Raw genomic sequence first — 24,068 nt, 5'->3', positions numbered from 1 at the left:
AATGTGGTTTGATTTGCATTTCTGTAAGGACCAGTGATGATGAGCTTTTTTTCATATGTTTTTGGCTGCATAAATGTCTTCTTTTGAGAAGTGTCTGTTCATATCTTTTGCCCACTTTTTGATAGCGTTATTCATTTTTTCTTGTAAATTTGTTTAAGTTCTTTGTAGATTCTGGATATTAGCCGTTTGTCAGATGGCTAGATTGCAAAAATTTTCTCCCTTTCTGAAGGTTGCCTGTTCACTCTGATGGTAGTTTCTTTTGCTGTGCAGAAGCTCTTTAGTTAAATTAGATCCCATTTGTCAACTTTGGCTTTTGTTGCCATTGCTTTTGGTATTTTAGTCATGAAGTCTTTGCCCATGCCTATGTCCTGAATAGTACTGCCTAGGTTTTCTTCTAGGGCTTTTATGGTTTTAGGTCTTACAGTTAAATCTTTAATCCATGTTGAGTTAAGTTTTGTATAAGGTGTAAGGAAGCGGTCCAGTTTCAGTTTTCTGCATATAGCTAGCCAGGTTTCCACATATAGCTAGCCAGTTTTCCCAATACCATTTATTAAGGAGGGAATCCTTTTCGCATTGCTTGTTTTTGTCAGGTTTGTCAAAGATCAAGTGGTTGTGGATTTGTGGTGTGATTTCCGAGGCCTCTGTTCTGTTCCATTGGTCTATATATTTGTTTTGGTATCAGTACCATGCTGTTTTGGTTACTATAGCCTGGTAATGTAGTTTGAAGTCAGGTACCATGATGCCTCCAGCATTGTTCTTTTTGCTTAGTATTGTCTTGGCTATATGGGCTCCTTTTTGGTTCCATATGAAATTTAAAGTAGTTTTTATCTAATTTTGTGAAGAAAGTCAGTGGTAGCTTGATGGGAATAGCACTGAATCTATAAATTACTTTGGGCAGTATGGCCATTTTTATGATATTGATTCTTTCTATCCATGAGCATGGAATGTTTTTCTGTTTGTTTGTGTCCTCTCTTATTTCCTTGAGCAGTGGTTTGTAGTTCTCCTTGAAGAGGTCCTTCACATCCCTTGTAAGTTGTATTCCTAGGTATTTTATTCTCTTTGTAGCAATTGTGAATAGGAGTTTGCTCATGATTTGGCTCTCTGTTTGTCTGTTATTGGTGTATAGGAACACTTGTGATTTTTGAACATTGATTTTGTATCCTGAGAATTTGCTGAAGTTGCTCATCAGCTTAAGGAGTTTTTGGGCTGAGATGATGGGGTTTTCTAAATATACAGTCATGTCATCTGCAAACAGAGATAATTTGACTTCCTCTCTTCCTATTTGAATACGCCTTATTTCCTTCTCTTGCCTGATTGCCCTGGCCAGAATTTCCAATACTATATTGAATAGGAGTGGTGAGAGAGGGCATTCTTGTCTTGTGCCCGTTTTCAAAGGGAATGCTTCCAGCTTTTGCCCATTCAGTATGACATTGGCTGTGGGTTGGTCATAAATAGCTCTTGTTATTTTGAGATATGTTCCATCAATATCTAGTTTATTGAATGTTTTTAGCATGAAGCAGTGTTGAATTTTATCAAAGGCCTTTTCTGCATCTGTTGAGATAATCATGTGGTTTTTGTCATTGGTTCTGTTTATGTGATGGATTATGTTTATTGATTTGCATATGTTGAACCAGCCTTGCATCCCAGAGATGAAGCCGACTTGATGGTGGTGGATAAGCTTTTTAATGTGCTGCTGGATTTGGTTTGCCAGACTTTTATTGAGGATTTTTGCATTGATGTTCATCAGGGATATTGGCCTGAAATTTTCTTTTTTGTTGTGTCTCTGCCAGGTTTTGGTATCAGGATGATGCTGGCCTCATAAAATGAGTTAGGGAGGAGTCTCTCTTTTTCTGTTGTTTGGAATAGCTTCAGAAGGAATGGTACCAGCTCCTCTTTGTACCTCTGGTAGAAGTCAGCTGTGAATTCGTCTGGTCCTGGACTTTTTTTGTTTGGTAGGCTATTAATTACTGCCTCAGTTTCAGAACTGGTTATTGGTCTATTCAGGGGTTCGACTTCTTCCTGGTTTAGTCTTGGGAGAGTGTATGTGTCCAGGAATTTGTCCATTTCTTCTAGATTTTCTAGTTTATTTGCATAGAGGTGTTTATAGTATTCTCTGATAGTAGTTTGTATTTCTGTGGGATCAGTTGTGATATCCCCTTTATCTTTTTTTTATTGTGTATTTGATTCTTCTCTCTTTTCTTCTTTATTAGTCTGGCTAGCGGTCCATCTATTTTGTTAATCTTTTAAAAAAAAAAAAAGCTCCTGGGTTCATTGATTTTGTGAAGGGTTTTTCATGTCTTTATCTCCTTCAGTTCTGCTCTGATCTTAGTTATTTCTTTTCTTCTGCTAGCTGTTGAATTTGTTTGCTCTTGCTTCTCTAGTTCTTTTCATTGTGATGTTTGGGTGTCGATTTTAGATCTTTCCCACTTTCTAATGTGGGTATTTAGTCTATAAATTTCCCTTTACACACTGCTTTAGCTGTGTCCCAGAGATTCTGGTACGTTGTGTCTTTGTTCTCATTGGTTTCAAAGAACTTACTTATTTCTGCCTTAATTTTGTTATTTACCCAGTAGTCATGCAGGAGCAGGTTGCTCAGTTTCCACGTAGTTGTGCGGTTTTGAGTGATTTTCTTAATCCTGAGTTCTAACTTTATTGCACTGTGGTTTGGGAGATTGTTTCTTATGATTTCCTTTTTTTTTTTTCTTTTTTTGCCTTTGCTGAGGAGTGTTTTACTTCCAATTGTATGGTTGATTTTAGATTTTAGAATAAGTGCTATGTCATGCTGAGAACAATGTATATTCTGTTGATTTGGGGTGGAGAGTTCTGTAGATGTCTATTAAGTCCACTTGGTCCAGAGCTGAGTTCAAGTCCTGGATATTCTTGTAAATTTTCTGTCTTGTTGGTCTGTTTAATATCAACAGTGGGGTGTTAAAGTCTCCCACTATTATTGTGTGGAAGTCTAAGTCTCTTTGTAGATCTCTAAGAACTTGCTTTATGAATCTGGGTGCTCCTGTATTTGGTGCGTATATATTTAAGATAGTTAGCTCTTCTTGTTGCATTCATCCCTCTACCATTATGTAATGCCTTTCTTTGCCTGTTTTGATATTTGTTGGTTTAAAGTCTGTTTTGTCAGAGACTAGGATTGCAACCCTGCTTTTTTTTTTTGGTTTCCATTTGCTTGGTAAATCTTCCTCCATCCCTTTATTTTGAGCCTATGTGTGTCTTTGCACCTGAGATGGGTCTCCTGGATACAGCACACCAATGGGTCTTGACTCTTTATCCAATTTGCTGGTATGTGCCTTTTAGTTGGGGTATTTAGCCCATTTACATTTAAGGTTAATATTGTTATATGTGAATTTGATCCTGTCATTATGATGCTAGCCGGTTATTTTGCCCACTAGTTGATGCAGTATCTTCATCATGTTGAAGGTCATTACATTTTGATTTGTTTTACAGTGGCTGGTACCAGTTTTTCCCTTCCATATTTAGTGCTTCCTTCAGGAGTTTTGTAAGGCAGGCCTGGTAGTGACAAAATCCCTCAGCATTTGCTTTTCTGGAAAGGATTTTATTTCTCCTTCACTTATGAAGCTTAGTTTGGCTGGATATGAAATTCCGGGTTGAAAATTCTTTTCTTTAAGAATATTGAATACTGGCCCCCACTCTCTTCTGATTTGTAGGGTTTCTGCAGAGAGGTAAACTGACCTTTCTATCCGGCTGCCCTTAACATTTTTTCCTTCATTTCAACCTTGGTGAATCTGACGATTATGTGTCTTGTGGTTGCTCTTCTCGAGGAGTATCTTTGTGGTGTTCTCTGTAGTTCCCGAATTTGAATGTTGGCCTGTCTTGCTAGGTTGGGGAAGTTCTCCTGGATAACATCCTGAAGTGTGTTTTCCGACTTGGTTCCATTCTCCCTGTCATTTTCAGGTACACCAATCAAACGTAGGTTTGGTCTTTTCACATAGTCCCACATTTCTTGGAGGCTTTGTTTGTTTCTTTTCATTCTTTTTTCTCTAATCTTGTCTTCATGCTTTATTTCATCAATTTAATCTTCAATTTCTGATATCCTTTCTTCTGCTCAATTGATTTGGCTATTGAAACTTGTGTATGCTTCACGAAGTTCTCATGCTGTGTTTTTCAGCTCCGTCAGGTCATTTATGTTCTTTTCTAAACTGGTTATTTGAATTATCCATTCCTCTAACCTTTTATCAAGGTGCTTAGCTTCCTTGCATTGGGTTAGAACATGCTCCTTTAGCTCAGAGGAGTTTGTTATTACCCGCCTTCTGAAAACTACTTCTGTCAATTCATCAAACTCATTCTCTGTACAGTTTTGTTCCCTTGCTGGCAAGGAGTTGTGATCCTTTGGAGGAGAAGAGGCATTCTGGTTTTTGGAATTTTCAGCCTTTTTGTGCTTTTTTTTTTTTCTTCCATCTTTGTGGATTTATCTACCTTTGGTCTTTGCTGTTGGTGACCTTTGCATTGAGTTTTTGTGTGGTTATCGTTTTTGTTAATGTTGATGCTATTGCTTTCTGTTTGTTAGTTTTTCTTCTAACTGTCAGGCCTCTCTTTTGCAGGTGTGCTGGAGTTTTCTGGGGGTCCACTCCAGACCCTGTTTGCCTGGGTATCACCAGTGGAGGCTGCAGAACAGCAAAGATTGCTGCCTGCTCCTTCCTCTGGAAGATTCGTCCCAGAGGGGCACTGGCCAGATGCCAGTTGGAGCTGTCCTGTATGAGGTGTCTGTCGACCTCTGCTGGGAGGTGTCTCCCAGTCAGGAGGCACAGGGGTCAGGGACCCACTTGAGGAGGCAGTCTGTCCCTTATCAGAGCTTGAGCACTGTGCTGGGAGATCTACTGCTCTCTTCAGAGCTGGCAGGCAGGAATGTTTAAGTCTGCTGAAGCTGTGCCCACAGCCACCCCTTCCCCCAGGTGCTCTGTCTCAGGGAGATGGGAGTTTTATCTATTAGCCCCTGACTGGGGCTGCTGCTTTTCTTTCAGAGATGCCTTACCCAGAGAGGAGGAATCTAGAGAAGCAGTCTGGCTACAGGGGCTTTAGGGGGCTGTGGTGGGCTCTGCCCAGTCTGAATTTCCAGGAGGCTTTGTTTACACTGTGAGGGGAAAACCACCTACTCAAGTCTCAGTAATGGCAGATGTCCCTCCCCCCACCAAGCTTGAGAGTCCCATGTTGAATTCAGACTGCTGTGCTGTCAGCGAAAATTTCAAGCCAGTGGATCTTAGCTTGCTGGGCTCTGTGGGGGTGGGATCTGCTGAGCAAGACCACTTGGCTCCCTGGCTTCAGCCCTCTTTCCAGAGGAGTGAACAGTTGTGTCTCACTGGCATTCCAGGCGCCACTGGTGTACAAAAAAAACCTGCAGCTAGCTTGGTGTCTGCCTGAACAGCCACCCTGTTTGGTGCTTGAAACCCAGGTCCCTGGTGGTGTAGGCACCCAAGGGAATCTCCTGGTCTGTGGGTTGTGAAGACAGTGGGAAAAGTGCAGTATCTGGGCCAGAAAGCACCGTCCCTATGGCAGAGTCCCTCTTGGCTTCCCTTGGCTAGGGGAGGGAGTTCCCCAACCTCTTGCGCTTCCCAAGTGAGGCGATGCCCCACCCTGCTTCTGCTCACTCTCCATGGCTGTACCAATGTCTAGCCAGTCCCAGTGAGGTGAACCGGGTACCTCAGTTAGAAATGCAGAAATCATCCACCTTCTGTGTTGGTCTCGCTGGGAGCTACAGACCAGAGCTGTTCTTGTTTGGCCATCTTGCCCAGGAATAGTTAGTGACGTTAAGCATCTTTTCATGTGCTTGTTAGTCATTTGTATGTATTTTTGGAGAAACATCTATTCACATTCTTTGCTCATTTTTTTTAGTCTAGTTGGGTTTTTTGTTATTGAGTTATAGGAGTTCTTTATATATTCTGTGTATGAATCCCTTATCAGAATATACAGTTTGCAAATATTTTCTCCCATTTCATAAGTTGCCTTTTCACTCTGTTGATTGTGTCCTTTGATGCTCTGAAGTTTTAAGTTTTGATGTGGTTACATTTTTCTTCGCTAGTTTTTGGCTTACGTTCTCTTTGAGAAATCAATAAAATAAATAGACCATCTCCCAAGAAAAATAAAACAGATACATTTGAATGAAATCTCACATGCTAGCTCGTGATGTTTTCTGATTCCGTGGCATCTATTCAGCAGGCTCTAAGGGAGTTTTTGTTGTTTGTCTGCTGAATTTACAATGACTTGGCTGGAGTTAGGCACAGACGCTGGGTGCTGGAGAGACAGCACCTATTCTTCTCTGCTCTGAATCCAGACCTGCTTGATTCCAGACCTTGGCCTTGTATTTCCTCTAGTGGAGAAAAGGTAGGTCTGCAGTTCTTGTAATGACAGGAATTGAACTAGAACGGCAAAAAGGAAGATGTAGATTTGTGTAGGTGGTGGCTGAGTATGTGTGTGGGTGTGGAGTGGGAGTGTTAGAGGAGTGGAGGTAGGCAGGAATGGTATTGCCTGTTAGGAAAGTGGCTGTTCCTAAGAAGTGGTATTAAGGTCAAGGTCCAACCAGAATAATGGGAACCATTGTGAGCACTTAAAACAGAGAGAATTTGATTCAGGGGATTGATTTCACAAAAGATGGAAGAGGCTAAAAAACCAACCAGGGAGTAGATTGCCAAGCCAGAGTTCTGTCTAAAGCAGAAGAGTAGAGGGGAAAGAGTCCAAAGCAGATAGGAAAGGGAAGAAACATACTGGCATCTCCTTCCTCCAGACAGTGTCTTCCATTGGCCAACCCAGCCAGAAGCCAACTGACCTGGGAACCAGAGAAACAGAACAGAGTGGGGAAAGGGCAAGGAGTCAATCTACAGAACCAGAATGGCAAAGTGTACTCGGTACAGCTGTGCTATGGGATACCAACAATCCTCTCCTGCTTTATTTGGAGGATCCTACCTGTTTTTGTGCATGCCATCTGCTGGCCTTGGCAGTATCTCTTGAAATCTGCTGACAAGTTTATGGCTTAGGCTGCTATCAGTTGGAAGGGATATGACTGTTCTCCTTAGGTTCCACCAAGGCTGTGAAAATTTGGAACTAGGGTAGATAGGGCAGCTGGAAGATAAAGGAGCGGTAAGCAGCCGAATGGTCAAACTCATGACCTTAGCTGAACAATGCAATTAAGTGATTTATGGGAATAAGTCTGGCCAGTTGGTTTGGGAAGGTTAAGAACAGGATGCCTTTCATAATGCACCCAAGGAAGCCAAGGTGGGGAATCTTAAAACGAGTGATTTTGAAATGACGCCTTCCTCTTTGCACACAATGAAAACAAAGGCTTATTTTTCACTTTACTTTCTTGTGTGTATGTTTTCTTACATATAGCCCTTAAGTGGAGAGAGCCACAATGACTTACAAAAAACACTTCAAAAATAAATATATTTTAGTACATTTTAGGGAATGGGGAGAAGTGATAAGATGGGAAATGGAAGAGAAAGGGAAAACAGCCAAGAAAAGGAGAAAAGAGAGCAACGTAAAATTATATATTTTTTTAAAGGAAAGAGGTAATGGGAGAGTTAAGGTATTAAATGGAAGATAAATAATGGAGAAAAATGAGAGACAGTCGAGAGAAGGGGAGATGGGTTACAGAGAAGCAGAGGCATTTTGAAGGAATCTTTTGTTGTGGTTCACTATCAGGTACATTAAACAAGGCATTTAAAGTTTTGATTCTATGGATATTCAAATTTCACAAGTCTAGCTCTCTTCTGTAATCTGTGAGCCTCTTGCTTCTTAGATTCAGCCAGGATGAAGTGGTATAGTTGTAGCAGCTGCTGTAATATTGAGTTCGTAGATGGTCTCAGCCCAGAGGTACACCCGCCCACCCAGTCGTTTTTGCTCCTGATGTCTCAGCCTCTTCTCAGGAACCAAACTCCTCACTGTCAGTGACCAAAGGGTTAATCCCTGGACCAGCAGAGTCTTCAGATCCCTGCTTCAGGGATCCATGATGATTCGTTGGCAAACATTTTGAATGTCACCCCTGTGTTAATGGGGTTGTCACTACACCCAGCACTGAAGGATTATTCTCTAGGTTTCAGCTGTACTTATAAAAATTTTGTCATCCAGTAGGCTGGAAGAAATGAGGACAAGGATTAGATGTGGTTTGAAGGCCAGCCTTCCTGACTCTAGCTTAAATGAAAGAGAAAAATTAAGTCAATGATGCAGATATTTCCCAGGTATCAGCATAATTTTGGGATTAGATTGCTATGTGTGTCTGGGGCACCCTGCCTAGTAAGGAGCTAAGGTGAAGAATAATACTTCAGTTGAGCATAGAACTTGACCCCATCTTATGTGATGATTTGATCTCTTTAAAAGATTCAAGCTATTGATCAAACCTCTTAAGCAGAAATTTGCTCAACAGAGTTCCAAATCTGGGATAAGCATACATTAAGAGTTAGATCACAGGTCGTCTGTACGCTTTGAAAACCCCATACCAAATTCAGATATTGCTTAATGTGTGGGGGTGGGGAGCAGGGGGCGAAGGGGTGCTTGGCCACCAGTTACCTTTTCCCTCTGCTGCTAGCTGTGTATTATGAGTAAAAACTTACAGTTATTAGTATTTCAGTAGACTCAAACCCCAGCACTTTCAGATAGTCACACTCCCTTGTACTAGGATGTTTGGGATCTTAAATTTACACTCTTAGTTTTTTTATTTATGTATTTTTTTTCCCAGAAGTTATCACTCTTTTTACTTGATGGCCCAAATTTACTTTAAGAGTTTAATTGCTAGTTTTGCCAAGATATTTTATCCTTTCTCTGAGAAGCACCTGGGGTTATTTATTTCCTTACTGCTTCCTTTTTCTCCAGTGAAATATTTTTTCCCTAGTCAAGTAGTTCTGTTTTCTTTCCATACTGTGATAATGGGAGAGAAGTCTTGAACTATGTTCTCTTGAACAGAAGTGACTCTCTTCTGGGATGTGAGCTAAAGTTGTCCTTTTCCCTGCAGCATGGGAGCACAAGCCTTAGGACAGCTTTCTCTGGGTGTTCAACATCCTTTCTGGGGAATCCTGGCAGCAGCAGCAACAGCAGTAGTTTGGGAATATTTCCCACCCACTATTGAGTGAGTTATATCAGCACCAATCAAAAGGAAATTCCAAGAGCACAATTGGATCACATTGCACCATTTCTTTCTTATTTACTTCCTATTGGCCAATCTTCATGAACATTGGCCCAGCCCTCCCTTAGAGAATGAGCTGTCTGAAAACTCACTTTCTGTTCTTCTGGAAGGGGATTTTTGGGAAGATAAAAATGAGGGACGCTAAACTACAAACAGCCTCTCTACAACCTGAGCCTGACACCTGCCTCGTGCACTGTTCTTTCCGGCAGGAAATCGAAAAGGCTGTGGTAGCCTGAAAACGACGAGACACTGAGAGACACTGGGAGACCTCACTGTGGAAATGGCTCTGACTGTGTTTAGCTGTGCAGGTCACACATTAGCAGGTTGCAGTGGTTTCTAGGAGGCCTGGGCTTTCTGCAGAGGATGCCCTGCTGAGAGAACAGCTGAAGTTTGCCCCCAAGATCAGAGAGCAAGCTTGTTTAGGTTAAGGCTTCAAAGTACCAGCTTTTATTACATTTTAATGATCAGAGTCATATTTTATTCACAGGGCTCAAGCTGAGCACCCCGGAGTTAGTAAAGCACAAGGTTTCTATTTCACACTCAGGCCAGTCTACGAAAAAGTTTGAAATAGAAGGAAGCTTGGGGATTGGGCCTCATTATTAAAAAATGAACATAAAGGATTTGCTGAACACTGACAATAAAATATCTAGGATAACAGACTTATTATGTAGCTTTCCATGGTTTATGTTGAAGATGTAAATAAGTCACATCTTGTTTGCTAGAGAACTAACCTCTCATTAACTTGTATTTCCACACCTTCACAATACACCTCTAGCAGAAATGCAACTCTCTCTGGAATTCCTCTCCAACTATGAAAATTTGAAAACATTCTCTGTGTTTTACCTTTTGCTTTCTGAAAAAAAAGAAAAGAAAAGAAAAAAGAGAAGCATTGGGTTGTGCTCCATTTTTACATATAATGTGGAGAAGATTGAGTGAGGTTCTAATTCATTTTGTAGGAGAGAATGAAGAAGAATTTAATTTCCTTTTTACCCTGCTGCTAGATGCGAGTAATGATACAGGGTGATTAACTTTTATGTTGCTGGAGAATTTTCACATGAAAGTCATTTTCAAAGAAACAGCAAGTAAGCCTGGTAATTGAGAGAGAGTTTAAGGCACTTTCAAAGTGACCTCTGTATTTTGGAGGATATTAGGACGACACCAATGGTGGGTGAGACTCAGAGGTATAATTGGAATCAGTTGTGAAAGATTCGTCTGTAAATCCACCTTCAACCCTCTGACCAAAAGATAAAGCCCTAATTGTGGCCAGTGTTGACTTTTCTCTTTCTTTTTCACTTTTTGCAGTTGTATTTGGAGATCAAAGGACACTTCCGGAAGAAACTTCAGGTTAATCATGATAACAGTTGTTCAACATCAATTCAGCATCGTCAGTTTTCCATGATCCGCCTTAATTCAGGGTCATATTTCTGCATATTTGGCAGGTTCCCTATAATTATGGAATGAATATATAAATGAGTAAAGAGAAGGGAACATGAGCAAAATACTTCCTAATAGCAGATAATCCAAAAGCCATTTTTTCTTGGACGTTGCAAAACATTATACGGCTTTCTTTTTTTCTGGTGTAGATTTACTTCCTTAATTACATTTTGTTTGGGTTAATACTAAAATTCATGTTTTTATTTTTGCACTTTCACACTAATTATGTGAATTTACAAATGTAGAGGGTGCTGAATAGCAAGAAAACATCAAGAGTAGACTAAAAATGTCCCAGTAATAATTCTTAAGGGGGTAATCCAGTTAATTTTTCTCAATGACAACAATATGTTATTTATGTATTTTACCAACCCCTGGTCCCCCTAAAAATTGGGACTTCAACAGTAAGAGCTATTTCATATGCATATTATCAATATTTTGCCTGAAAAAAGGTACTTTTAATATACATGTTTTTAAACTGTTTTTTGTAGACTTCTTGATTCTTGAAACACTGTAGTTTTGGAGATTCATCTATTTAGATGATAATAGGTCCCATTCTTAAGTTTCAGGTTTCTTAAAAAGTATTTTTTATGGGTACATAGTAGGTATATATACATATATATATATATATATATATGTATATTTTGGGAGTAGGTGAGATATTTTGATACAGGCATGCGATGTATAATAATCACATCAGGGTAAATGAGGTATTCATCACGCAAGCATTCATCATTTCTTTGTGTTATGGACATTCCAGCTGAATTTCAAGTTTCAGTTTTCTTATTTGTGAAATGGAAATACTAAAGAGGTTGTTGTGAGGATTAAAGGAGGTCATCTACACAAGATATTTAGACAGTTGTGGCCTCACTATAAATGGTCAACACTATTGGGTATTTTTCATTATTACTATTGCTATGTGCTCTGCATTGTAAATTAGCATCAACTTCTGCTTTCTTATAAAACTGTTAGTGGCTGGGATATCTTCATCAATGCTAAGCACACAGGCTAATGGTTCACAAACATTTCACCACTAAAGAGCTCTCCATGTCTCATAACACAATAAATGAACTCCTTTTATTAATTTTGAAACGTTAATCAAAAATGTTTAACTGCTAATTGGAGCTTCTGATTGATGTGACACAGTATTATAACAGATTGATATAATTCCTGCTATTTGGCAAACTAATACATACTTTCTTTTAGGCTTTAAACACTTCGACTTATAGATCAAAGACCTGATTATTACATGCTGTAGATTCAACCATATTTAAAGACCCTGATTTATCTGTCCTTTTGCATTTCTCTAGGGCGTAACATTGGACTGAAAAGGGTATATAGCAATAAATAGTTCAACAACTTTAACAGATGGGGACACTGAGGCCCAAAGTGGTCATGTGGTTAGAGGCAGAGTTGAGACTAGGATGAGATCTCCTGATCCCAAGTACTACACTTTTCTCAAGATGCCACATAAATGTCCACATAAAGGCAACCTAAATCATCCTGTGATATCTTAGCATGTTTTTTATTCAGACGTTAGAGAATTAAGGTTCTTTGCCCATAACAAGGATAATAGCCAATAGTTGACTAGTTCCTATGTTATCAGTTAATATGCTAAGTGCTTTATAAACATGATCTCGTTAAATGTTCATAGGAAATTTAGAAGGTAGTTAATAGTATTATCCCTATATTACAGTTGGGAAGGTAAGGCTCAGGGAGATTAAAAGCTCAGATTGCAAATTGTGAGCCAGGGTTCAAAATGAGGTAGCCATGACTCTCGAATAGTATAGGCCCTGCTGTTTGACCACTCCACTGAACTGCCTCCACACCCTTGTCTGTGCACCAACGACATGGAAGACAATGTTTGGTGTCTATAGCTGTTTGTCTTAGTGAGGTTGGGCTGCTTTAACAAATTATCATAGCAGTTTAAGGTGACTTAAACTGCAGACATTCATTTCTCATCATTCTGGAGGCTGGGAGTCTGAGACCAGGGTGCCAGCATGGCCAGGTTCTGGTGATGGCTTGCTTCTTGGATTGCAAATCACCATCTTCTTGTGTCCTTACAGAGTGGAAAGAAGACCAGAGAGATCTCTGACATCCCTTTTAAAAGGATGCAGATTCCATCATGAAGGCTCTATCCTCATGACTTAATTACCTCCCAAGGGCCCTTTCTCCTAATACCATATCATTGGGGGTTATGATTTCAACATAAAAATTGTGTGTAAACACATTCAGTCCATAGCACTGTTTATTTCTAAGTGTTTTATGCACTTAGGCCAATTGCATAAATGAGGACAAGGCCATGGATTCTAGGCTGTAAACACTAAGGAACTTCTATCTACTCCATGTTCATGGTCTGCATTCTTAGCCTAAGCTACTCGTCTTATAAGTGTAGTCTTGGGTTAATGGAAACCCAGTAAAAATACTGCTTCATCAATAAAAATCCTTCTCTATTTCTGTGCTTTTAACTGGCAAATTTAACCATTCAGGGGCCAAGAAGGGGGCTAGGAAGACTGTAACATTATCCAGATAGTCATAAATCCCATGTCCACATACTCTTTATTTAGGAGAGTCTCTCTAATACTCACTCTTGGCAGACATATTTCCTTCATGCATTGCCTTTGCGTGTTCTTTGTCCATTTTTCATTTGGGTGATTTTTATATTGAATTTTTAAACATACTAAACTCATTAATTCTTAGGCTGCCATAAATGTATAGCTATTTTTCTATCTGTTTATTGCCTTATAATTTTATTCATTCTACACAGATAAAATTCTTACATTTTTATGTTGTAAATCAATTCTCTTTTTCTTTATTTCTGCCTTGAGTATGACAGAAAGTACACCACCATCCCAAGAATATATTAATAGTCACCTATATTGTTCTATTATTTTTATGGTATCTTTTTCTGTACATTTAAAACTTTATTCAACTTGGAATTCATTTTGGTATAAATAGGGAGCTGTCTTTGTTTTTCCTAAATTATTAGTCTTTTAACCCTACCTATGTAGTAAATAATCCACCTCCTTTTCATTTATTTAAAATATTTAAAATTCTTATATATGCATTTTCTTCTTCAATTTCTATGTTGTATTAATGAATACATTTCTGCATCAATATTATACTAGTTTCAATTATTGTTGCATATGCACTTAATTTGCACAATGCTTGACTGGGTTTCTAGTTTCCTGGCCCTTAGCAAATTATAGGAAGTAACCCCAAGGGCCTTGGAAGCATGAATATATCAAGGTATGATTTTGTGGAATATTACTGAGCCTTAGAAAAAAACAAGGAAATTCTGCCATTTGTGACAACATAGCTGTACATGGAAGACGTTATGCCAAGTGAAATAAGCCTGACATAGAAAGACAAATATCTCAAGATCTCACTTATGTGTGGAATTTTAAAATGTCAAACTCATAGAATCAAGAGAGTAATAGTAGAGTTACCAGGTTCTGGGGGTGAAAGGAACAGGGAGATATTGGTCAAAGGGGCCAAAATTTCAGTTATGCAAGATGATTAAGTTGTAGAGATCCAATGTACGGCACGGTAATTATAGTTAACAACACTGTACTATATGCTTGAAATTTGCTAAGAGGGTAGACCTTAAATGTTCTCTACACACACACAAAAGGTAACTATGTGAGATGACGATATGTTAGTTAGCTTGTTTGTGGTAATCATGTCAAAATGTACACATCCATTAAAACATCATGTTGTACATTCTAAATATATACAATTTTTATCTACCAATTACATCTTGATAAAGCTGGAAAAATAGAAATAATTGTGATCAGCTTGACTACAAGGTGAGGGACAGAAAACATCACAAAGTAGTCTTGGAAATTCAATAAAAATTATTTGGGATTACTTAATAAAAGTCAACCTTCTTTAAAGAGCTCCAAAACCTCTGAGACTTTCACTAAATGATTGACATTCATAAATAATTCAGTCTATAAAAAATAAGCATTCACATATTCTTAGAATCAGGGCCTGTCTCTCAGACTGAACTGGGTTATTGTGAAGAATGGAGAAAACCCAGACCCTGTTCTACCAGCTGGATGTTATGTAGTAAATTTCAGCCCTTACTTGTGATCTGTTCAAAATATAGAAGAACTAAAAAGGAATACAAATTTAAATCAGCTCGCAAAATAACTGAGCCAATTACTTCGCCAAGTGTGCATTCTTCTCTTTGGAAAACTGCTTGTGGAACATGCAAATTTTGTAATGTTGTTCTGCATCATGCATAACTACCTAAATCAGGTTATTTTTAACCTTAGGTACAACTGAGAAAGGTAAAATCTTGGAAGAAATAGCTCTGACGTATCTATAAACACTAATTCTGCCTTTTCTATAAATTCTTCCTTCTCACCCCCAACATCTCAAGATCTAAGAAGAAGTAACAGTACCTAAGAGGGCTTAGGAGGCTCACACTCTTCTCTTGATTGCTTTGAGGAGAACCCTGTGATAGCATGGGAAAACAGGGAGGAAAACTGCTTATGTGGAAGACAGGGAGGACGACTTTGACCAGCTGTACAGAGTAGATTTATTTTAAAATCAAAATTGCTTTTTATTCAATAAGACATAACAGAACTTAAACAGCTTGATGAGTTTTAATAAGTGCGTATACCCATATAAGTAACACCCAAACCAAGATAGAGAACATTTCTGTAACCTCAAAACATTCTCTCATGTTATTTCCTGTCAACCCTGTCTAACTAAAGAGATAATAATCACGCTCCTGATTTTCTAACATTATAAGTTAGTTTTCTCTGTTTTTATAATTCATACAAATGGAATCTTATTATAGTATGTACTTTTTTTGGCCTGACTTCTTTCAGTCAGCAAAATGTTTTTAATATGCATCCATATTGTTACATGAGTCAATAATTTGTTCCTTTGTATTGGTGAGTATAATTTCATTGTATGAATATTTCACACTTGTTTTATCCATGAACATGTTCGTGCACATTTGGGTTATTTCTAGAGTTTGGCATCTTTCCTAACATTTGCTATTAACAGCCAACATTTAATTTTAGCTATACTATGAAGGAAAAAAACCATATGTTTATTTCAATTGATGCTGAAAAAGCATTTGATAAAATTCAACATCCTTTCATGATGAAATCCCTTAACAAACTGGGTATAAAAGGAACAACCTAAACACAATAAAAGCCGTATACAACTGACCCACAGCTAGTATCATACTGAATGGGGAAAAACTGAAAGCCTTTTATCCAAGATCTGGAACAAGACAAAGATGCCCACTTTCACCACTATTATTCAACATAGTACTAGAATTCCTAGCTAGAGCAATCAGACAAGAGAAAGATATAAAGGGCATCCCAATTAGAAAGGAAGAAGTCAAATTATTTTTGTTTGCAGGTGATATAATCTTATATTTGAAAAAAACTCAATACTTCACTGAAAAACTATTAGAACAGATAAACAAATTCAGTGAAGTTGCAGGTAAAAAATCAACATGCAAAAATCAGTAGCATTTCTATCTGCAAGAAGTGAACAATCTGAAAAAGGAATCAAGATGGCCAGGTGCGATGGCTCATGCCTATAATCCCAGCACTTTGGGAGGCTGAGGTGGGCAGATCACTTGAAGTCAGGAGTTCAAGACCAGCCTGGCCAACATGGTGAAACCCCGTCTCTACTAAAAATACAAAAATTAGCTGGGTGTGATGGCGTGTGCCTGTGGTCTCAGTTACTCAGGAGGGGGAGGCAGGAGAATCATCTGAACCTAGGAGGCAGAGGCTGCAGTGAGCCAAGATTGTGCCACTGCACTCCAGCCTGGGCAACAGGATGAGACTCCATCTCAGAAAGAAAAGAAAGAAAGAAAGAAATTCCACTTACAATAGCTACAAGTAAAATAAAATACCTAGGAATAAATGTAACCAAATAAGTGAAAGATTTCTACAATGAAAACTATAAAACATTAACACAAGAAAATGAAGAAGACAGAAAAATGGAAAGATATACCATATTCATGAATTAGAAGACTCAGTATTGTTAAAATGTCCATACTACTCAAAGCAGTCTACAGATTCAATGCAATCTCTATCAAAATACCAATGATATTCTTCACAAAAATAGAAAAAATAATCTTGAAATATATATGGAATTACAAGAGACCCAAAATAGCCAAAGCCATCCCAAGCAAAAAGAACAAAACTGGAGGAATTACATTATCTGATTTCAAATTTTATTACAGAGCTACAGTAACCAAAACAGCATGGTAATGGCATAAAAGTAGACACATACACCAATGGAAAAGAAATAGGAACCCAGAAATAAATCCATATACCTACAGTAAACTAATTTTCAACAAAGTTGTCAAGAATATACACTGGAGAAATGAAAGTCTCTTCAATAAATAGTGCTGAGAAAACTGGTTATCCATATACAGAAAAATAAAGCTAGATCTCTATCATATATAAAAATTAAATCAAAATGGGTTAAAGACTTAAATCTAAGACCTGAAACTGTGAAACTACTAAAAGAAAACATCAGGGAAGCTCTCCAAGATATTGGTTTTAGCGAAGATTTTTGAGTAATACCCCAAAAGCACAGGCAACCAATGAAAAAATGAACAGATAGGATTACAAGTTAACAAGCTTCTGCATAGCAAAGGAAACAATCATCAAAGTGAAGAGACAACTCACAGAATGGGAGAAAATATTTACTAACTATCCATCTGACAATGAATTAATAACCAGAACATATAAAGACCTCAAACAACTCAATAGGAAAAAATCTAATAATCCAATTAAAAAATGGGCAAAAGATCTGAATAATAGTTCTCAAAATAAGACACACAAATGGTGAAAAGCTATATGAAAAGATGCTGAACATTATTGCCCATCAGAGAAATGTAAATCAAAACTACACTGAATATCATCTCACCCCAGTAAAAATGGCTTTTATCCAAAAGATAGGCAATAACAAATACTGGCAAGGATGTGGAGAAAATAGAACCCTCATACACTGTCGCTGGGAACGACAATTAGCACAACTACTATGGAGAACAGGATGGAGGTTCTTCAAAACACTAAAAATTGTACTACCATATGATCCAGCAAACTCCACTGGATATATCCAAAAGAAAAGAAATCAGTGTATCAAAGTGATATCTGCACTCCCACATTTATTGCAGCACTATTAGGAATAGCCAAGATTTGGAATCAACCTAAGCATCCATCAACAGACAAATGGATAAAGAAAATGTGGTACATATACACAATGAAGTATTATTCAGCCATAAAAAAGAATCAGACCTGGTCATTTGCAACAATACAGGTGGAACTGGAGGAGATTATGTTAAGTGAGATAAGCCAGGCACAGAAAGACAAACTTGGCATATTCTAACTCATTTGTGGGAGCTCAAACTTAGAACAATTGAACTCATGGAGAAAGAGAGTAAAATGTTGGTTACCAGAGTCTAGGAAGAGTAGTTGGGAGTGGGAGATGGGGATGGCTAATGGGCACAAAAATATAGTATAGTCCGATACAGTAAACAAGATCTAGTATTTGATAGCACAACAGGGTGACTATAGTCAGCAAAAATTTGTTGTACATTTTAGAATAACTGGGAGTACAATTGGAATGTTTGTAACACAAAGAAACGATGAATGCTTGAGGTGATGGATGCCCCATTTACCTTGATGTGATTATTTACACATTGTATGCCTATATCAAGATATCTTATATACACCATGTACCCATAAATGTTAAAAATTAATTGTTTTTAAAAAAGTTTGATTGTAGCTATTCTAATGGGTTTGAAGTAGTAACTCATGGGCGTTGTAATTGCACTTTCTTGATGACTAATGATGCTGGCACATTTTTTGGTGCTTATTGATTATTTTTATATCTTTTTAAATGAAGTGACCAAGAGTTCTGTATACAAATGTGGTTGTCATTATTAATTTTTAAGAGATTTCTATATATTTTGGAGGCATGCTATTTATCAGATATATTGAAAATATTTTGTCATTCTGAGACTTAATTTTTCAGAAGAACATTAAAATTCTGATGAAGTTTGAGTTATGAATTTTCCACACTACGCTTAGTGTTTCTTTTGGTGTCCAGTCTAAGAAATCCGCCTACTTCAAGGTGGTGCAGATATTCTCCTATGTTTCTTCTAAAAGTTTTTAGTTTTAGTCTTTTACAATTAGATGTATAATGCATTTCAGATTAGTGTATAGGTATGGTGTTAGGTAGAAACCCAAGTTTACTTTTTTCTATGTAGATATCCACTTCCAGCAGAAACTATTGAAAATATCATTTCCCTATTTAATTATTTTAATTATTTGTTAAAAAATGGTTATTAATGTGAGGGGTTATTTCTGGATTTTTCTGCAAAACTCCAGACTCATATCCAAATGTCCTACTTGACATTGTCTATTGTGTCTAATAGATATCTCAAGTTAAACATATTCCCAGACTGTGCTCCTTCCTCCTCTTCAAATTTCTTCTACATGTGGTCTTCTCCATTTCAATTTATCATATTTCCATTCTTCCAATCATTCAGGCTAAAAATCTTGGCATCATTATGGATACTCTTTCTTGAATCCTACACCAATTCCATCAGCAAGTCTACTTTCAAAATACATCGAGAATGTAATCACTTCCCTGGCCACACCATCTCCCACCCAGATGACTATACTGATCTCTGTCCCCACCCTTTCCCCCAAAGTCTATTTTCAGCAGCTGGAGTTTCAAGACCTTTTGAAAACTTAAGTCAAATTATACCTCTGCTCAAAACACTGGAGGGACTTTCCCTTGGTTCGGAGGAAAGGCCAAGGTCCTGAAAATAACCTTCATATCCTACAAACCTTTTCTGATCTCATTTCCTACCACTCCCTTCTGTCTTATTCATCACAATCCCCTTCCCTGCTGCTGTTCCTTGATGGCAGGTGAGGTTCTACCTACCTCAGGGCCTTTATGGCACTGTTTCCTCTGCCTGGAATGCACTTTCTCCATTATTCTATATTCCTCCTTCTGCATTTCCTTCATGTCTTTGATTGCTGTGATCTTTTCTAAATTGGGTCTTGAGATCTCTCTCTTGAGAGTAGCCATAAGCCCAGATAATCACTCTCCAGGAGAGACTGTTGAGGAGGGGACTAGGTTCCCGTGTGTGTGTGTGTCAGGTGAAATGCAATGAGGTGGTGAAACAAAAGGCATGAAACAGAATAAATTTATCATGCACATCACCCAGAGAGGTTAGGGGTGCTGACGTGAGGAATCCAACGGTGGCAGGGAGTGCAACTGGGGTGAGAGAGAGAGAGAACCTGTGGAACTATGCCTTTCTCAAGGTCCATGGTATTATCCCCTAGGCTTTCCTTCGTGTTTTGTGGATTGGTTAGTTTAAGGAAAACGTGCACAAGGCGGGAACTTATTTCCATGACTCTGACATTGGCCATTAGGTTTTTATCACGATCAGCAGCTGTGGGGAGTGTTGAGTTTTGGGTCAGCGAGATGTAAGCGGGCTATCCAAAAACAACCACATGGGGAGAGGAAGTTTTAACCAGGGCAAAGGTGACAGGGTACACCTGGAATTCAACAACTTATGTCAGGCCTAAAATTGGATACCCAGGCAACAACTATATTAAACAAATGTATGACATTAATCAAACATCACTTTACCAGCGACAGTTTGCCTGACTACTTACTGAAAACTATACCCCACACCAACCCACCCAATACTTACTACCTTTTACTATCTTACATAACGCATTTTGTTTGTTTGTTTATCTGAATGTAAGCCTCTACTGCAATATAAGCTTTAAGAGAATAGGGATGTTTTTCCTGTTCTATGTCCTGCTATTTACTCAGCATCTAGAACAATTCCTGGCACAAAGTAGGCACCCAATAGATATTTGTTAAATAAACAAGCTAATTCCTTCCCTTCAGGGCTTGAGAGGTGTTTTGGGAGGATGAAAATAAAGACTAAGATTGAAACAAATTTGTTATTAGTCTTGAAATTTTTAGTCCTTGTCAGCATCACCTTGGGGTCTAATTTTTTTTAAAACATACAACAACTGAAAATCCAGAAAGTACAATATCCATCCACAAAGGCCCCTCTGCCCCTTTCCTAGAACAAACCTTACTTATGTAATTAAGAAGAATACAAATGTATGAAACACATTTTAGAAATACTTTCAACTGAAAAAATTGACATCTTATAGTTTTAATACAGAATTAGGCTTTAGTTACTTATAAAATACATTGTATTTCCAAACAATGAGCAAAAAAAGTGGCTATTGTATGCATTATCAATAAAGTTGATAGCTTCTCATAATAAAACACTTGCCATGTCCCAGAAGATGTGCTCAGGTTTTTGCATGTATGATCTCATTTAATTCTCACAACAATATTATTAGACCATAGTACTATAATTATACACATTTTATTGTTGAGGAATCTGGGACTTAAAAAGTTTAAGTAATTTGACAGAGCTCACCAGCTATGCCTATACATTTCCTCAAGAGCATCACACTGGAAAATAAACCTTTTGCTGAATTCCCAATGCTGACTGCATAATTAAGAGCCTCTTTAAAACTCCTGTCCCAAGTTAGAATACAGCCAGTCCTAGACTGGTTAAGGCTATTGTTAGAGATTTAGTATTTGTCGACAAACTTCTGGACCCCACTTTCCCCTACCAGAGAAGATGTTGGGTAATAATACGAATAGAAATTTTGGATTATTTTGTTACCATCCAACTACTCCAAAACAAAATTCCCCTTGGCACTCTGAAGCTCTAGAAAGATTAATTTCTACGCACAGATCTCCAGATTCATATACCGTTGAATAGAAAGATTCATGAGTTTCAAGAGGGAAAAAAATTTCAAAGACTTGGTTTTGGGCTAGCTCTGCCAGCTTTAAGATTTGTATTAAAGACCATCCCCCTGCAATCATACACTTACATAAGCAAAAACATAAGTTTCACATAAGCCTAGAAACAGTCCTGGTGTTACAGGGAAGCTGTTGGGCATTGTGAGATTGAGCAAACGTGCCCTCTGTGAAAGGGGGCATTAATCTCATGTCATGGTCCTCTTTAAAGCTGCTGAATCGCCCTTGGGAATTTCAATGCTGTAATGCTCTACTTGGTACCCTGATATTATCATTTTCTGATCTTTGCAGCCTTGAGTCACCTTGCCCACAGGTATGGGTAAGTCTCTCTTGAGAATCTAAACTCTCTGCTTCTACACAAGGAGAATAGAAACTTTTCCAGTTAGTTCATTGACATCTGATGATCTCCCATTAGTTCCTAAAGTCCAGAAATTACTCACGCTTTACTTCTTCAAGACCCTTGTTCCAGTAAGGGTGACACTGGTTTAACCCCTTTTCCATAAGTTTCCTCCCTTCTTTCCCCTTCTTTCTACTCCTCATCCCTCTCAGGTCCATTACTGATGCTCAGTTTCCTGGCAGGACAGCTTCCTCTACCTTCTCCAGGCTACCTGGTATCTTTCATCTTTAGGTTCTGGCTGTCTATCAGCAGTTCATTCCATCATATGCACATCCAGTTATACAACAGGAGTAGGATGTGGAGAAGGCTTTAAATCAAGGCAGCCACATGGCATTGGCTCAGATCTGGGACTTAGGCTATATAGCAAAGACTCATGTGGAACCCAAAGAGACAACTAGCCTAATCAGAGTGAAGGCTTTGTGCTGAGGAACAGTAAGAAAGGAGTGTGATGGGAGCGGGGCATGACTTCTGAGAGCTCAGCAGTTAGAGGAATTTCATATTTGATGAAACAGGTAGAAATTGGAAATGCTTGTTCAAGGGGGTAAAAGGATGAAAGCAAAGCTTTGAAAAGATTACAATGGTTATTATGGTATGTCGGATGAATTAGAGGCAGAGAGAGGAAGGTTTTACAGCAATAAAAGAAAATCCGTGGACCAAGTTTGTGGGAATGGACTGAAGGAGGCAAAACCAAAAAAAAAAAAAAAAAATCTATAAAGGAAGAACAAATAAGAGATAATGACAGGTAGAATTTTTTTTTTTTTTTTGAGACGGAGTCTCGCTCTGTTGACCAGGCTGGAGTGCAGTGGTGCGATCTTGGCTCACTGCAAGCTCTGCCTCCCGAGTTCACGCCATTCTCCTGCCTCAGCCTCCCGAGTAGCTGGGACTACAGGCGCCTGCCACCACGCCCCGCTAATTTTTTTTTTTTTTAGTAGAGATGGGGTTTCACTGTGTTAGCCAGGATGGTCTCGATCTCCTGACCTCGTGATCCACCCGCCTCGGCCTCCCAAAGTGCTGGGATTACAGGCATGAGCCACCACGCCCGGCCGACAGGCAGAATTTATATGCTTAATGGCTGGGAGAAAATGAAGCCATGTAGTCAAAAATCCAGATGCTTTCAAATATATATTCAACTATTTAATGTTAGATGAATCATAGATATAAATTTTAAAAGTTGTTTTAAATTTTCTAATGGTTGATGCTTATTTTGTAGATACAAATATGCTATATATACTCAGAGTCAACAATGTTTAAGAACAAGCTAATAGTTTTTGGCTTGGTTCAAGGAGCTAGGTGTTGGTGATACTAAATTATAAGAATAGTATGAATAGAGATCTAAATAAACCTTAGGAATTAAAGGTAACGAATGATTTTATAAGAAGTTTTTCTAGCATGAACACTTACAGAATGACTTGCTTGCCCCAGCTCGCCTGGGAATAATATATGGTGAGCCATTACCAAAAAGTGTGAATTGTATTCATTATTCTGGCTTGGGGAGAAGGTTCGTTGGTAGGTCTTGTTCTTCTGTTTCTTGAAAGGTAGAGTTGGTTTAGAGACAGAATGATATATTGTAGACAAAGCAGCTATTCTGAAGTCAGTTTGGCGTGGGCACTAATTCCATCTGCTATTTATCAGCTATGTAATTTGTGCAAAGTCGCTTCACCTGTGAGGTGGTCGATTTCCTATTTGCAAAATAGGAATAATAGTACATAATTCATGAGTCTGTTTGCAGTAATTAAAGGAGTTAATGCAGATGCAGGGAAGGCACTCAGTAAATGCTAGTTCCCTTCACTGGAAACATCAAGAAAGGTTCATTTGCTCAGCCAAGAACTAGAAAGGTTATCTTGATTAAACCTTAGGGAACTCGTGTAGAATTTATTGGGTGTCAGAAAAATGTGTATGTAACCAGTGCTACCTGACTTTTGTCAAATTACTGTAAGGTGTTGACTCTAGCAGACAAGCAAGGACAAAGAGATGATGTGAAATATCCGCTACTCTTAAAGAAAAGTAGGAAACTAATCAAGGAAGCCAATTGAAAGAATATAATTCCATCCCAAGTTTGGGCAGATTTATTTCCATTTTTGAAGGAAAGTAATTGTATCAGTGAATAGATGGAAGGGTCAACAATACAAAGATGAAGAAGGGACCAAATCATAGTAATGGGGCAATAAATCCAGAGCGTCTGAGAAAGCCAGAAACAAAAATACAAAAATCAACAAAACTCATATGTCCGACTTTGTTTTT

Source organism: Hylobates moloch, unplaced genomic scaffold (assembly GCF_009828535.3).
Source record: "Hylobates moloch isolate HMO894 unplaced genomic scaffold, HMol_V3 SCAFFOLD_24, whole genome shotgun sequence".
Taxonomy (NCBI): Eukaryota; Metazoa; Chordata; class Mammalia; order Primates; family Hylobatidae; genus Hylobates; species Hylobates moloch.
This window is presented reverse-complemented; position numbering follows the sequence as displayed.